This window comes from Procambarus clarkii, chromosome 71 (genome assembly GCF_040958095.1).
Source record: "Procambarus clarkii isolate CNS0578487 chromosome 71, FALCON_Pclarkii_2.0, whole genome shotgun sequence".
Lineage (NCBI taxonomy): Eukaryota > Metazoa > Arthropoda > Malacostraca > Decapoda > Cambaridae > Procambarus > Procambarus clarkii.
The window spans coordinates 10,158,246-10,172,950 of record NC_091220.1 but is presented as its reverse complement, the minus strand read 5'-3'; the positions used below and the strand labels follow the sequence as shown (position 1 = coordinate 10,172,950).

Sequence of the window (14,705 nt, the reverse complement as noted above, 5' to 3'; positions counted from 1 at the left end):
AAATGCCTTACCATGGGCATATTTGTATTTAAAGCGAAGATACGTGTATTTTTCTAATCGGCGAGCTCCGAGCCCGCACAGATCGAGCAACGGAGTAACTCTCTCTCAGAACAATGCTTATTTCACGTAAATTCGTTAATAAACGCAAATGTTTTTATATGTGTTGAGAAAGATAGAAATATAAGCTTCATTTTAAATACTTTACCATAGATATATATAAAGTTCTAAAGAAGATACATGTGTTTTAATAATCGCCGAGCTCCGACCCCGCACAGACTGATTGACAGAGCAACTCTCTCTCAGAACAATGCTTATTTCACGTAAATTCATTAATAAACACATATGTTTTATATGTCTCAAGAAAGATAGAAATATAAGCTTCATTTTAAATACTTTAACATAGACATATATAAAGCTCAAATGAAGATACATACGTTTTTATAGTGGCATTCAGTAGCTTGTCGGTCATGGAATGCAGAAGCCTACGCACTTGCCAATATAGTGTGTAGTTAACAAAGATACGCTTATAAAGCCTAAAATATTATATGCCTTCAGAAAGACAGAGATATGCTCGTTATTGTGAGTGCACCAAAGGAAATATATCTTGTTGGAGGACAAAGATATATCAATTCTAAAATAAGTTTCGACTCTCGCTCGGGCGAGAGATAGCGCGACTCTCGCCCCATCTATTGGAGATTCTATTCACCTAATGACCCAAAGCTACTCAAAGCCTCCTAGCATTACTTAAATAATGAAGAAATATGGTATATTTATTCACTATAATGTTGGTGCGTAATGCAGAACACGAGAAAACATATATTTACTATAAAATAATATACTTCCATTATGAAATAAGTAAATATGTGGCCTCATAGGAAGTCAACGGTCTAGGTGTCAATGTTGTGGAGCGACTTATCCAAGATATATTGTTGTCTGGAAAGTGTTTGTTGGCATATCAACCTTCTGTACACAGTGATCCAGTCGTCGCACTTCTCTCCTTAAATGATCGCAAATTTAGTTTATTATATTAACAAGTAGAATACGTATTTCTAATAATATCTAACATAACTAGCCAGAAAATATTTAAGACTTATTGAAAAATACATGTCTGGAAGTTAAATCGACTTCATAGAACAATAGTGTTGGTCTATACTAATCGTTATTCGTTAGTATGCGTTCGCTACTTAAAACATTTACTGTACTGATGTAAAATCTCCCATGTCTCTTCGCACATGGAACACCGAACCTTACACACTCTCTGATATATTGTTTAATTAATAGAGATTCACTAATAAAGCTTATAATTGTATATGTTATCAAAAAGGCATAGATAAAGTCGTTCTTACGTTTTAGTCACAGAGATTAGATATTAGTAAAGTTCATTTTATTCAGGAAAGTACATAAATAGTCGATTTACAAACATAATATTGGATTTATAGATAGAGGTAGTACATACAATACCTAAAGCCACTAGTACGCATAGCGTTTCAGGCATATTATTGAGAGAGGAAAGATATTTATATTTAAACATTTTTTTTTTTTTACCGACGCTCTCCCTATTGATGAGAACTACAACCTAATGAAGATAAATGTTAATTTTATGTAGATACTGTAATAAACGAAAGTTTTTAATGTCATCAGAGAAGCAGAAATATAGGCAAATTTTAAATCCCTTGTCATAAATATAACTGAAGTGAAAGCAAAGATATATATGCATTTTGATAGTTACAAAGACAGCTCTTTAACACGGGTGGAACACGAACAAGGGGAACTTAGTACCCAAATGAGCCACAGAGATATTAGAAAGAATTTTTTCAGTGTCAGAGTAGTTAACAAATGGAATGTATTAAGCAGTGATGTGGTGGAGGCTGACTCCATACACAATTTCAAATGTAGATGTGATAGAGCCCAATAGGCTCAGGAACCTGTACACCTGTTGATTGACGGTTGAGAGTCGGGACCAAAGAACCAAAGCTCAACCCCTGCAAGCACAAATTAGGTGAGTACAACTAGGTGAATACAGCTGAGGGGCGGGACCAAACAGCTGAAGCTCAATTCCCTACGCATAACTAGGCGAGTCCATAGGAATTACCGTTTGTCGTGGCGCCATCTATGTTTTGACAGCAGTACTACTAATGTTCCCACGTTATGTGATGATCGCTATACGGCTGTTACGGTCAGTTGCTCTTCTATATATGTTTATGGACAACGTAGGTGATTTGAGGCAATTTGCGGCCAGAGTGAAATAGTATCCAGGCGGTGAGTGATGGAGGATATATACTGCTGTGTACTCGACCAGCGGGTGAGAGGCAAGTTATATCGAACAATTATGGGGAATAGATGGGTTATTTTAAGCGTAGAATGTCAGGTAACCGGTAACTACACAGATGGGGTAGTGTTTTTTTAAGTCTTTATTTACTAAAGTGGAACATTACATTATGCCTTTAGCTGAACAAGTCTACTGGTGGGGGAAGTAGACGGGTTTTATGAAAGTATTTTACCTAAATATTTGTATTTGGTTAACTAGTTCAGTCGTTACCAGGGAGGGTGTTCCTTTAATCTAATCTAAAAATTCTAGCCGGACAAAGTGATTAAATAAAGAAATTGAATAGAACGAAGTGGTTTGTCAGGGTGCTTAACATTTAGTTTAGTTCACTTACTATGCAGCCCATGCTTAAAGAATGCAAGTTTATCATACTGAATTTACCGCATTTAATATACCGTTTTTACCCTATTTAATTATGTCGGGTAAAGGCCGGTCGTGGAAAGTTCCTAATATAGCAAGTTTTAAAGGAAAAGTTTGAGTTAACTTTAACGCTTAAGTTGGTGACCAATTAGCTTAGTCTATTGTGAGGAAAGTTACTAGAATCAAACATTGCAAGTGCCATTTCTCTACTCTTTTTGAGAAACATGACTAGATACATGAATCGCATAGTTTTATTACTAAATGTTCATGGATTAGGTTGCATAGTTGAGGAAATAGTGATAAGGTTTGTGATTTTGTGTACCTTGACTTCAGCAGAGATTTTGATAGTGGCGCAAAATTGATAGGGGCTCGGATCATTGGGAATGCTGACTGAAGTTGATTAGGTCATGGCTATACCAAAGGAAATTAGTATAAATGGGGTTAAGTTGGGAGAAGTGTTGTAAGTAGTGCCTAAAAGCTCTCCTTGGACCTCGGTTATTCGCAAGATTATGGTTTAGACTGCAATAGTTGCAGAATTGGCAAATAAAAAATACCGATGCCCTATATAGTTCTGAAATGGTTAAGACTACCAGATGCAGTTTAATGCTGACAAATGTAAGGTTTGGGGGCTAGGTAAAGATGAGATAGATGGTGTAGATTGTTAAGAGTATTAAATTTTTTGCAGGTGGTAAATTGTCCCCGAGCTGGCACTGCTCTCCAGCCTGGGATGTTGATTGGTTAGTCTTCAACTGCCTCCCAACATGGTAGTGAGGTCCTGAGCTGACATGCAGTCAGGAACGTGGAAAGCTTCCTGAATTGGCACATGGTATGCCTCCCTTTCAAACCAGCAGCTGGCACAAATGTTCCAGCCAACATCAGAATAGTGGATGAAGCCCACACTAAAATGTAAGTGGTACAGTAAATGGACACCCCCCCCCCCCCCCCTCCCTTTTGACACTGAACAGTTGGGAGGAAGGGGGGGGGGGAGAAAGTGTGGCTTATAGTTCTATTGCTACAGAATCTTTTGCCATAAGCCAGTGACTATAGCTTTGTTTGTAATTAATAGATGGAACAACAAGATAGTTAGTGTGCCATTTAAAACGGCAACTGTTAAACTGGTGGTACAGGTATGAAAAAAATAACATCGCTATGCAAATAACTTTTTAGTAATATTTACTGTTCACATGATAGGTTGTGGAAGGTCCTGGCAACAAAGAGCTGCAGGAAAATACTTGCAGATCTACAGTAAGTAGTGTTGTGTACATTGGAATTAGAGGGTAGAAGTTAATTGCTAAAAACCTATTAAATATTAGGGTATGGAAGTCTAGGCTTAGGCTAGTGGGTACCATATCTGCAAGTTTAGTCTTTTCAGGAATGTATTGAATAGAATGGTATATTGAAATTGTGAAAATTGTAATGTGGGGCATTAGATCTTAAACAGCATAGTTGAGGGTGTTTTATTAATAAGATTTTAACGAAATATAAATCTTGTTTAGTTAACATTAAATGTTTGTTAAATAAGCTTTAATCTATAAATGTATAACACTGTTAAGGGTAATCATGAGTCGAATAAAGTTAATGGCAGGAAAAGTTTTGTTCTAAGTGATGGTATTTTTCCCTTGAAAGTAATAAATATTAAATGTTTACTTTAGCTTGGTTTTAAATTCATATAGTTTTCCAGAATGTGGTTTGGAAAGTCCAGAAGTCCCTCTGCCAGTTGGAAGAGTTAATTACAGAATCAGGTGAGTTGTAGTAAAGGTTAATCTGAATAGATTTGCATAAAAGTAAAAACTTAAATAATATAGCATTGGCTAAAGATAAATGTAAATTGCCATTGAAGTGCAGTTGGATAGTTTCTCAAATGACATTTACTGAAACTTGGTGAATTGATGCCATATATATATTTATATTGCTAAATTAGATCTTTACTACTGCTACTAGAATGTAGGAAAGGTAAATTCCTTAAAGAAATTTTTTCCATCTGAATTTGTAAACTACTGAATGCTAATTTTGAAAAGTAAAGCAAGATTGGCTTTAAATCTGAAATTAATTTGTTGAAATATTTTTCAGGTGAAAGTGATTATGATGCATGGACTGGCTTGGAGTGAGTCTCCTTTACTCTACAAAAGTGGGTGAGTTTGAATTTGATGTTTTAGCTATATCAATGACCTAATCTTAATTCTTTTATCTAGTCCATTTATAGGTGTGTAACCATGTCCTACTGTTACAACCCACAGGGGATGATGCAGTTTGTACTGATCCTACCCCATTTCATAAAAGGGGACCAGGCAGTCCTGCAGATTTCCCTGGCTTGGCTTTTTCAGAGCTTTGCTCTACTACCCATCTAATAGATGGACTAGATTTGCATAGGTTTAGGGACCCTTAACAATGGTTACATTGTTAATTCTCACAGGGCTTGTTTGCTGAATGGGTGGATGCATCTAAAACTTTAGTGCCTGGCATGCATTGTACAGTGCTTTCAGTAAAGCATATGTACAATGTGTTGATGGCACTAAAGTGGTGGATGTAATGCACCCATTCAGGGAACAAGCTCTGCACTAAAACCAGAGGAAGGGATAGGCCTTGCTGAGCCTATCTTGAAAGATAGGCTGTTAGGATTTTTTGGGCTTATTATTAGGCATTGGTGATAATAAAAGTAGTGTCCCTGTTTAATGTTTATTTTTCTTTTACAGGTGATTGTCTCTGGAGTTGTCTTGGCCTTTTGGATCTTTTCATCTAGGAGCATCTGTCCCACAACCTGAAACAGTAATAAATATTAGATGTATTATAAATACTATATGTAAAACTTATTAAATAAAACAATGTTAATGATACTTTATATACATTATCCTGAAATTATTGTTTACTACTATTGATGCAATGTTTAAACATTGAAATTATTTTACTTTGAAAATAATTACTTGGTCAAATTTACACCTATTTGTAACTTGTTACATAGGTGCATGCAAAATGCATTGAAAAGATGTAAAAGTGGACTACCTATTCAATTTACATAAACTGACAAATACTGCAAATTAATCTGAAATATTAAAGTGGAAGAAACTTTAGTAAATATTTTAGTTAGCTTTTAAATTTACTTTCAAATATGATATGTAACACCTAAGCTTTGTACAAATTATGATTAAATTAACTAAAGATCATTGCTAAATATACAAAACATTAGAAAAGTGACACTGAAGCATCTATACAACATGGTTTCACAGTCTTTGGTAACTTAAATTTAATCAAAGCTCTTAAATGATTTGTCTGCCAAACTTCAGATATTCTGAAATATTTTACCTAGATTAAAACCATCATTGTTTGAAAGGGCAAAACATTACTGTCAATTAGTTTGACCTAACATCTGCAAGGTCCTGAAGGAATGGAATTTTTTTTTGTAAAACTTTGTTTGCTAAAAACAAACCCTGCCTAATGAACCTGCTCTTTTTTTAGAAATGGTAATTGCAACATTACCAAAGGCCATTGTTTTAATAGCCAAAGGTACCAAATGAAAAACCAAGAAGCAACAAACAGGTACATGGTAGAAAGGACAAAAGAACAGTTACGAGGACCCTTTCATTTGTTAAAGAAATGACTGTGACAAATGCTGTCATACCACAAGGGGTCTTAACCCTTGTCATACACATCACTGACATTAATCTAAATATTACCAACCACAAAAATTGCTGATAACATGTTATAAAGAATATAATATTGAGACCTTAATGCAGAACTCTAACTCTACAAATAGTAACAAGACTGGCAATTTTTTAATATAAAACTGAACAAAATCCAAGACCTTGCACGTGAGCAAGAACAATCCATATCACAACTACCACATTAAAATGAAACAACAATGAAGGTAAGGTAATTACCAAAAGAAGGCACCAAACCGGGAAGGCTATGTAGCACCATCAAAGTGCGAAATAATCAGAGGGCGCTAAATATCACCAAAAATGCCAATACGAGAACAAAAACGCATAAAGCGAACGATATCAAAAGTATCCGATTCACCTAGAATTCTATCGGGGGGACAAGTGACTGCGAGGGACGGTCGGAAAGCAAGACACACGCTCGTCCTGGAAGTCAGGACATTCAACAAGGATATGCACAACTGTAAGAGGGACAACGCAATTCGGACAATAAGGAGCAGGGCGGCGCTCCATTAAGTGACCGTGGGTTAAGCGGGTATGACCAACCCACAGCCGTGCCAAAGCAGTGTCCCACCGCCGGTTACGGTGGTAGGAGGAAGGCCACGGGGGACACACTAAGTTTGAGAGTACGCAGCTTGTTACCAACCACAGAGGACCAACAACCCTGCCAACGGGGAAGAATGAATAACAGGATAAAAGTCGGAATAGGGAATACCTTTACGGGAGATGGGACAAGAACGGATAGCTTCCTTAGCGGCAGCATCCGCACGCTCATTGAAACACCAATATGGCTGGGAACCCAGCAAAACTCTTCTGATTTAAATTTACTAGAAATAAGAAACAGCCAATGTTGAATCTCAATGACCACCGGATGGACAGGATTAAAGGACCCTAGAGCCATGAGGGCACTACGAGAATCAACTACAACCACAAAGGAGGAATGAGAATGAGAAAGCAAGAGACGAAGAGCATAGAGAATAACATAAAGTTCTGCCGTAAAGACGCTAGCCTCCGAAGGGAGGCGACACATGTAAGTACGGTCAGGAAAAACAACAGAGTAGCCCACACCATCCGCAGACTTAGACCCATCAGGGAAGATGGAAATAGAGTGGGAGTGCAAAGAAAAGTGCTCAAGGAAGAGGCTTTTCAGAATTGTAGGAGGGGTAAAGGCTTTAGTAATACAAGTCAAGGACGTACACAACTTGGGAAGGGGGACTCTCCACGGAGGTAATGAAGGAACAATACGAGGAGAAACATTAGAAATATGAACAGAAAGAGATTCCTGTAAGCGAGATAACTGGACAGAAAGTGGGAGACAATGAAGAGGAACAGGAACCACAGGAGGAGGAAAAGTCAATGCACGACAGAGGCGAGAGGAAGGATGTTGGAAGGACCGCGCAAGATAGCGAAGACAGTAGCGATCACGGCAGTCCTGAAGAGAGAGAAAGCCAGTGTCAACATACAAACTAAGGGCGGGAGTCGAACGAAAGCCACCAGAGCCGAGACGCAACCCAGTATGGTGCAAAGCATCAAGATGGCGAAGAGTAGAAGGAGAAGCAGAAGAGTATGCAGGGCAACCATAATTGAGTTTAGACAGGACGAGAGAGGAGTGCAAATAGAGGAGCGTGCGCCTATCCGCTCCCCAAGAAGTATGGGACAAAACCTTAAGGAGGTTAAGGGCCTTAGAGCATTCAACTCGGAGGCAAGAGATATGGGCTGACCAAGACAAACGAGTGTCAAAGACTAACCCCAAAAGCTTCGCGGAATCCCTGTACACAATGAGATGACCATAAAGCAACAACAATGAAGTAAAGGTCCTTTCAGTAAGAATCTATCATTCACTGAAAGTTGCTGCAGTTAAAAATAAAAGAAAATACAAGTCCCTAGAAATAAACAAGCAACCTTTTTGACTAAGGAAAAGAAGGTAGTTATTCTACTGTATAAATCTAAGTATTCACTTAGATAACTGTATCCAAGCATAGAGGTTCCCCCCCCTTCCCTTTCAGAAAAACATCTACTTTCGAAAAAGTTTAACATTGGCCAACAAAAATGATTCCAGAACTAAATTGCCTAATACCAGGAACAACGAGAGCCATGACAAACACTGCAACCCTCTCCTACCCCCCAAGTCTTATGCTATTTATGATCCAAGGTAATTTGACATACTATACTGTACTTCCTACAGACGAGTCTAGTGAGAGGGTGATCTCCTGGCGATTAAATTGAAGCACGATACAGGTGTCAACGAACATCAGTCAGCCCACTTGTCAGCACAGTGGATAACTAATGACATCATAATCTGCAGTGTTGTATGCCTCCCTGTGGCCATTTAAATCAATAAAACACAGGGTTGTGGCAATGTTTACAGCATAAGGCAAGGTATAGAGGAATCCTGGAATGCCATGTAATGTGTAGTCCTTGAATGTGCTTTAGGCAACCAAATTGAATAACAACATTTCTGGTGTTCGGCTATATAATCCGAGTTTCTCATTCGGTATAATGTTTTAAACCTAAATAGGAATTCACTTTAAAGGTCAATTTATTTGGAAAGTGCTAACCAGATTCCAAATTACTGAGCTCTGAAAGTACTACAAGGCAAGTTTAACCGAATGAGTGTTTGCCTATCCATACCCCCATGAGGTATGTGACAACACTGAATAAAGAAAGGGTCTTTGAGCATTCACCGTGCAGGTATTTGACATGACCAATATAGCCAAGTGTTAAAGATCATTCTAAGCAGTTCTGCACAATCCATATACTATCAATTAATATAATTGTACAATGGTGCTTGGTGGATGATATTTCCTATTAAAACTATTAAAAACTCTATTAAAAGACAACTGTTTGTATTAGACATTTTAAACCTACAAATAGTAGCCCTAGATATCGCACTACAGTATTAATTACAAGATGAACAATGTAAAATCAATACCACAACAGCAAAGGATGACGGCTTTTCAACAACCGACAAACACACAGGTCTAACACCAGCCATCCCGAGAGAGGACGTCCCAAGCATGTACACCCCACAACATTACATCACCTTTGCTACCTCACACGAGCACGCAACAGCATGAGGATGCCATACTCCCAAACCAACTCCGTGCACTTTGAGGCTTTAACAACTCAACATTTAAAAAGTTGATTTAAAAAATCAAACACCTGAATTTTTCCCTAATTAAATTTACTAGGGAAATGCACACCAAACCATGAAACTTACAATGAAGATGAACAAACTACACACAACTGTCACCAAACTTCCACATACCACCCCCCTCTCACTCCTGCCCTCCCTCCTTAGGTGCTCTGATTGGCTGAGCACCTGAGCCACCACCACTCACCTCTTGTTGTGAGAGCCTAAAGCATGTTTGGTTGCACTTTAAAAGTTCCCGAGTGTACTCGCCTAATTGTGAGTACCGCCTGCCCGGTTCACCATTTTGTTTTTCAATCTACCTCAATTTACCCCTTTACAGTCAAATATTATGCAAAATTCTGTTTAAGACTTGTCCCTTCTTAACTTAAATAACTGCTTTGGCCATCTGCAATCTTTCTAGGTGGGTAAAAATGACTCTTGAGGCCAGAAAGGACTTATCAGACGGCGATCATAACAATACGGTACACACACAAAATCACAACCTGATATACACCAAGCAGAAAATCCACTGGAGCTGTGAGGCGACGTAAACCCTTGCCCAAGGCACTGGCAGCTGCATACTCTACCACAGTATATTACTGACTTTATAAAAGTCTTACAACCGGATTTCCCCATAAATCACAGCAAGTTTTGAGGCCCCTCCTTGAGTCAACATCTTACGTAAAACCTACAAGCACTCGGGTGAAGGCTGAAGCAGTTCAACACCATACGCCCCAACTTCAAATACACAGTTGAGAGGCGGGACCAAAACGTGATTTTCTGTGTGTGCCTGAAGTTGGGGCATACGGTCTTGCTTCACCCTTCACTTTACCCTTCACCCTTCACTTTACCCTTCACCGGCGTACTTCAGGGGTTTTATTTAATACTTGGACTGGCTTCAGTAGGGCCTCCAGACTTTCTGTGGCTTCACAAGTGTCACGTGAATCCCCTGCATAGCAGTGGAACTGCCTTTTCCCTTCACCTTCAATGCCTCTGCACTGGAAGTATACATCTACACCAGCCCAGAAGAGTCATCAGTCCTGCCACCTCTCCATACCCCCCAGGGCCTGGCACGGCCTGGTACGACTCAGAGACAAGCCGGGCGCCACTGCTAAGGGGACATCTATGCTCAAATCCGAAAATTTCCGAAAATTTACGAAAAATTCTGAAAAATACTACAACGTTCTGGCAACACTGTGGTCCAAACCGTTTTATATTATCTTGAAAAATAACGTAATTAGAGTCAAATTTCCCGCTGCAAGTTTCCCCATTCCGGTTCTCGCGGCCTGGGTGCACCGTGGGGTATTGCGTCTTACGTTGTAGCTGTCTAATAGTTCGTAATAGCGTTGAAAATAACGTGTGATGCATAAAACAAATATAAACTCACTCATTGGCAACAGTCTCGTGTGAGAGAGGGGTGGGATTTACTGGCATACAGTCAGTCACTCTGTGTGTCCCTCAGCGGGCGGATCTATCGTGGACGCGTGCTCACAATATCTCCCAGAATTATCAGTATTTGTGCTATTTTTACTGCAAAATGACGTACAAAACGAAGATGAGGAAAACTCTGAAAGCTAAAAGCATGCTAGCTGCCCATAGAAGGTGCGAGCTGGCTAGAATCCGTGGATTACGCACTTTGACGAGTGAAGATCGAGGAGGCCTCTCAGCCGCGAGTGTGAGGAACTTGTCGCAGCCCGCTACCCCCCCCCACAATCCCACCCTCTGCCTCCGCACATTCTCCACCTTCTACTCCAGGTCTTGCACCTGCTACTCCAGATGTTCCACCTGCTACTTCAGGTCTTCCACCTGCTACTCCAGGTCTTCCACCTGCTACTCCAGACGTTCCACCTGCTACTCCAGACGTTCCACCTGCTACTCCAGACGTTCCACCTGCTACTCCAGACGTTCCACATGCTACTCCAGACGTTCTCGCTCTTGATGTTGCAGGGCCCAGCACCACAAGTGCTGTTGCAGTCGTGTAATGGTAGAATTTGCCATGGCAATGACAGCTGTCAACTATAACGCTGGGTATGTGATGGGATCACTGAACAACCTCCTCGGTCTACCACAAAGTGATGTACGGGACTGGAACTTGAACAAAAAGGACAAGGATATGCAGAGACCAACGAGACCCACAACCAAACCAAGAAAGACCCCTGAGGGAGCTGACCCCGGCTATGGCGCAGGTGCCTACTAGTGCCACACCAGTGCCACCTTGAGGACCCATATTTCTGACCAATTATATTAGGTTAGTATGTTTTAGTGTTATATTGTGATATTACTTCATATATATTTGTACATATAAAACTGGTGGCAAATATATATATATATTTTTATTATTATTTTTTTTTTTTTAATATTTTTTTTTTATTTTATTTATCAGGCGATCTGCATGGAACTTGCACACCTTACTGAACCCATGCCTATCTACAAGGGTGCAAATTTTGAATGATATCGGTCAACATCAACCTCAGCTAAAGGTGGCTGAACTTTAACCTCTGTTTGTGCAGGTAAATATTTTACAATTTTATCTGATTTCACAGACTTTATTTATTATTCAATTTACATGAAACTTGCACATTATATGTAGAGTTTATGCCTCTAAAACATTGTGGTGGCTTTTCTTTCTAAGTAGATTTATTGATTTTATAAATATTTATAAATATCATATTCTTGCATAGGATTTTTGGGAAATTTACAAAATCTGTATTATTGCACATCTGGGATAAAAATCCACCAGACAAATCTTTATTATATAGTAAGGTCATAGCTAAGTGTCATAGAACTGATTTCGGTTCACAATTGTGGGCTGTGAAATGATTTGAACATTGTTGCAAAATTGTCTAAAAAAACTTTTTTATTTTTTTTCTCCCTCTCTATTTAGGCTGCGATGCTGAAACTTGGCCCAGTTGCAGCACCTTTCACATGTATCAGGATAATAAATTTTCAATGCCCTAAAACAACTTTTAATTTTCATCTAACAAACCCCCTAACTGGCAGTTTGTCCCCACAAACAAGCAGTTAGCCGCCTTCAACTGACAGTGGTACAGCTCAACACAAAGGCACCGCCAGCCACAACGAGCAGTTTGCTAGTTGACCAGATGTCCACCTCGTGTTGACACTGGATGAGTCATCACCGCCGGACTATATAAAGAGCGCTGCCTCCCTGGAGAGGCAATCTCTCTCTTAGTGCTCTAGGATCACCTTCGTGTCTCTAACCCGTCGTCCACTTCCAGCCAACATCATGTGACTGATGCCATGGTGGTATGGTAGCTGTCTTCAGAACACCAGTATATCTTCATACTTTTATTCATTGCTTATAGTTTATTTTTTGCATTTAAGGTCATACTAACTTGTTCACCTTTGCATTACATGATAGTCAAGTATTGTCATGTGTTATTTTTGTTCATTACTATTTCAGTAAAGTGTTTAATTATTTATTTGATAATTTTCATTTGTTTCCACCTGCAACTTACACACTGCAAGGCCAATAGCAGCATTTCTTTCATTTATGTGAGGGAGAGCCATACCATCTTGGTTCAGTATAGCTGTGATACCATAACCCGTCACACAAGATATCCAGTTGTAAGACTTTTACCATCAGTGGTGGTAGAGTATGCAACTGGCAATGCTTTTGTTACAGGTTCGCTTCATCTCACAGCCCCAGTGGATTTTCTCACACATTTGAATACATGAAACAACTTTATTTGATACGTTCCAAACCAAAGTACTATACAGTACAGTAATTATCAAACCATCAAATGTGTGGGATAATCATAGTGCGCTAAATATCACTAACGTCGCCAATACAAGAACAAAAACGCATACGGCGAACAATATCAAAGGTATTGAATTTACCAAGAATTTTATCGAGGGACAATTGACAGTGAGGGATGGTCGGGAAGCAAGACACGTAAGTCCTGGAAGTCAGGACATGTAGAGACAACGGTTTGGACAATAAGAAGCAGGGCAGCGCTCCATTAAGTGCCCGTGAGTTAAACGTGTATGACCAATATACAACCTCGCCAGAGCCGTTTCCCACCACTGGTTACGGTGGTAGGAGGAAGGCCACGGGAACACACTACTCTTAAGAGCACGCAATTTGTTACCAGTAACAGAAGACCAACAACCCTGACAACGGGCAAGAATGGGGAAATGAATAACTGGGTAAAAGTCATAATAAGGAATACCTTTACGGGAGATGGGACAGGTGCGGATAGCTTCCTTAGCGGCAGTGTCCGCACGCTCATATAAGAACACACCAATATGGGTGGGAATCCAGCGAATTCCACTGTCTTAAATCTACTGGAGATAAGAAACAGTGTTACGATATATCGTATCGTGTTATTTCATCGCATAAAGGCACGATTATCTAAGTCATACGTTCATTATTACAGGCAGAACGAGGTAAACAACCATGGAGGTCGTTAACTGTCAGCACGGTATGGCTCGTCCGGTGGCGGGAATTTCTGTTAGCCAATCAGAACCACCGGGCGAGGTAACGTGTGCTGGCCGGAGCATGTGGAGAGACAGACATCTACTCCCCTCCATTGAGTCAACAGGCTGTCGTCGCGTTTGGATGTGTGACCAACGGACCCAACTGTTAGTGTGCTCCACCCTTACGAAGGAAGAGGACCTCGAGGCATGGTCGACGTTCTTGAAAGTTATGGAAGATAACAGCTTTGAGATTTAGAGGTCGGCGTGGAGGTAACGCGCTGATTTTCCTGATAGCGGTACAAATTGCAGGAAAGTAGATGATTTATAAGTGGGAAGATCAATCGGACAAGAGACGACCGTAGCTTGGTCGTAGTATCTCTCTTTCTCTATATATATATTTAACTGTACTTGTGTACAATGCACACCTATATTTATACATGTAAAATATTGTATATAAGGTGATTAGAGATATATCACAATATATCCATGATGAAGTTTTATACCATCTTATTTTCTTGTCCTTTGTCAGACCTCAGCACAAAGTGTGTCGCACCTGACAACAGGTCCGGCTGAGGCTGACACCTGTTCAGATTCATGTATCCCGTTGTAGTACAACGAAGCATTAGGATAAGCATTTCAGAATAAACCTAAATTAAATGTGTTGGGTTGTCAACAGTTTGATCCCAACACATATGGGGGCCTGTCTGGGATTGTTTTGAGCAAGACACACTGTGTACACTTGCAGCACCCATTGCTAGTCATCTAGGTGTCCAGCCAGGCAAAGTTTTCATCATGG

At 39.8% G+C, this 14,705-nt stretch overlaps 2 long non-coding RNA genes across 5 annotated transcripts in view; one reads left to right on the top strand and one right to left on the bottom strand.

Annotated features, from left to right (window-relative positions):
- Positions 1 to 1,715: 1,715 nt before the first annotated feature.
- Positions 1,716 to 5,518, top strand: LOC138356221 (uncharacterized). Of its 3 annotated transcripts, XR_011224261.1 has the most exons (6): positions 1,716 to 1,999; positions 3,372 to 3,592; positions 3,878 to 3,931; positions 4,368 to 4,428; positions 4,757 to 4,818; positions 5,380 to 5,518. It is a non-coding gene; the product is annotated as an uncharacterized lncRNA (long non-coding RNA). The 3 variants fall into 3 exon arrangements; XR_011224259.1 differs by lacking the exon at positions 4,368 to 4,428 and having other exon boundaries at positions 1,719 to 1,999; XR_011224260.1 differs by lacking the exons at positions 1,716 to 1,999; positions 4,368 to 4,428 and adding an exon at positions 2,062 to 2,990.
- LOC138356220 (uncharacterized) overlaps positions 5,349 to 14,705 on the bottom strand; it is a 25,977-nt gene continuing 16,620 nt past the window's right edge. For both annotated transcript variants that reach the window (XR_011224258.1, XR_011224257.1), the window contains one exon: positions 5,349 to 5,444. This is a non-coding gene — a long non-coding RNA (uncharacterized lncRNA). The remainder of the gene's footprint in view (positions 5,445 to 14,705) is intronic.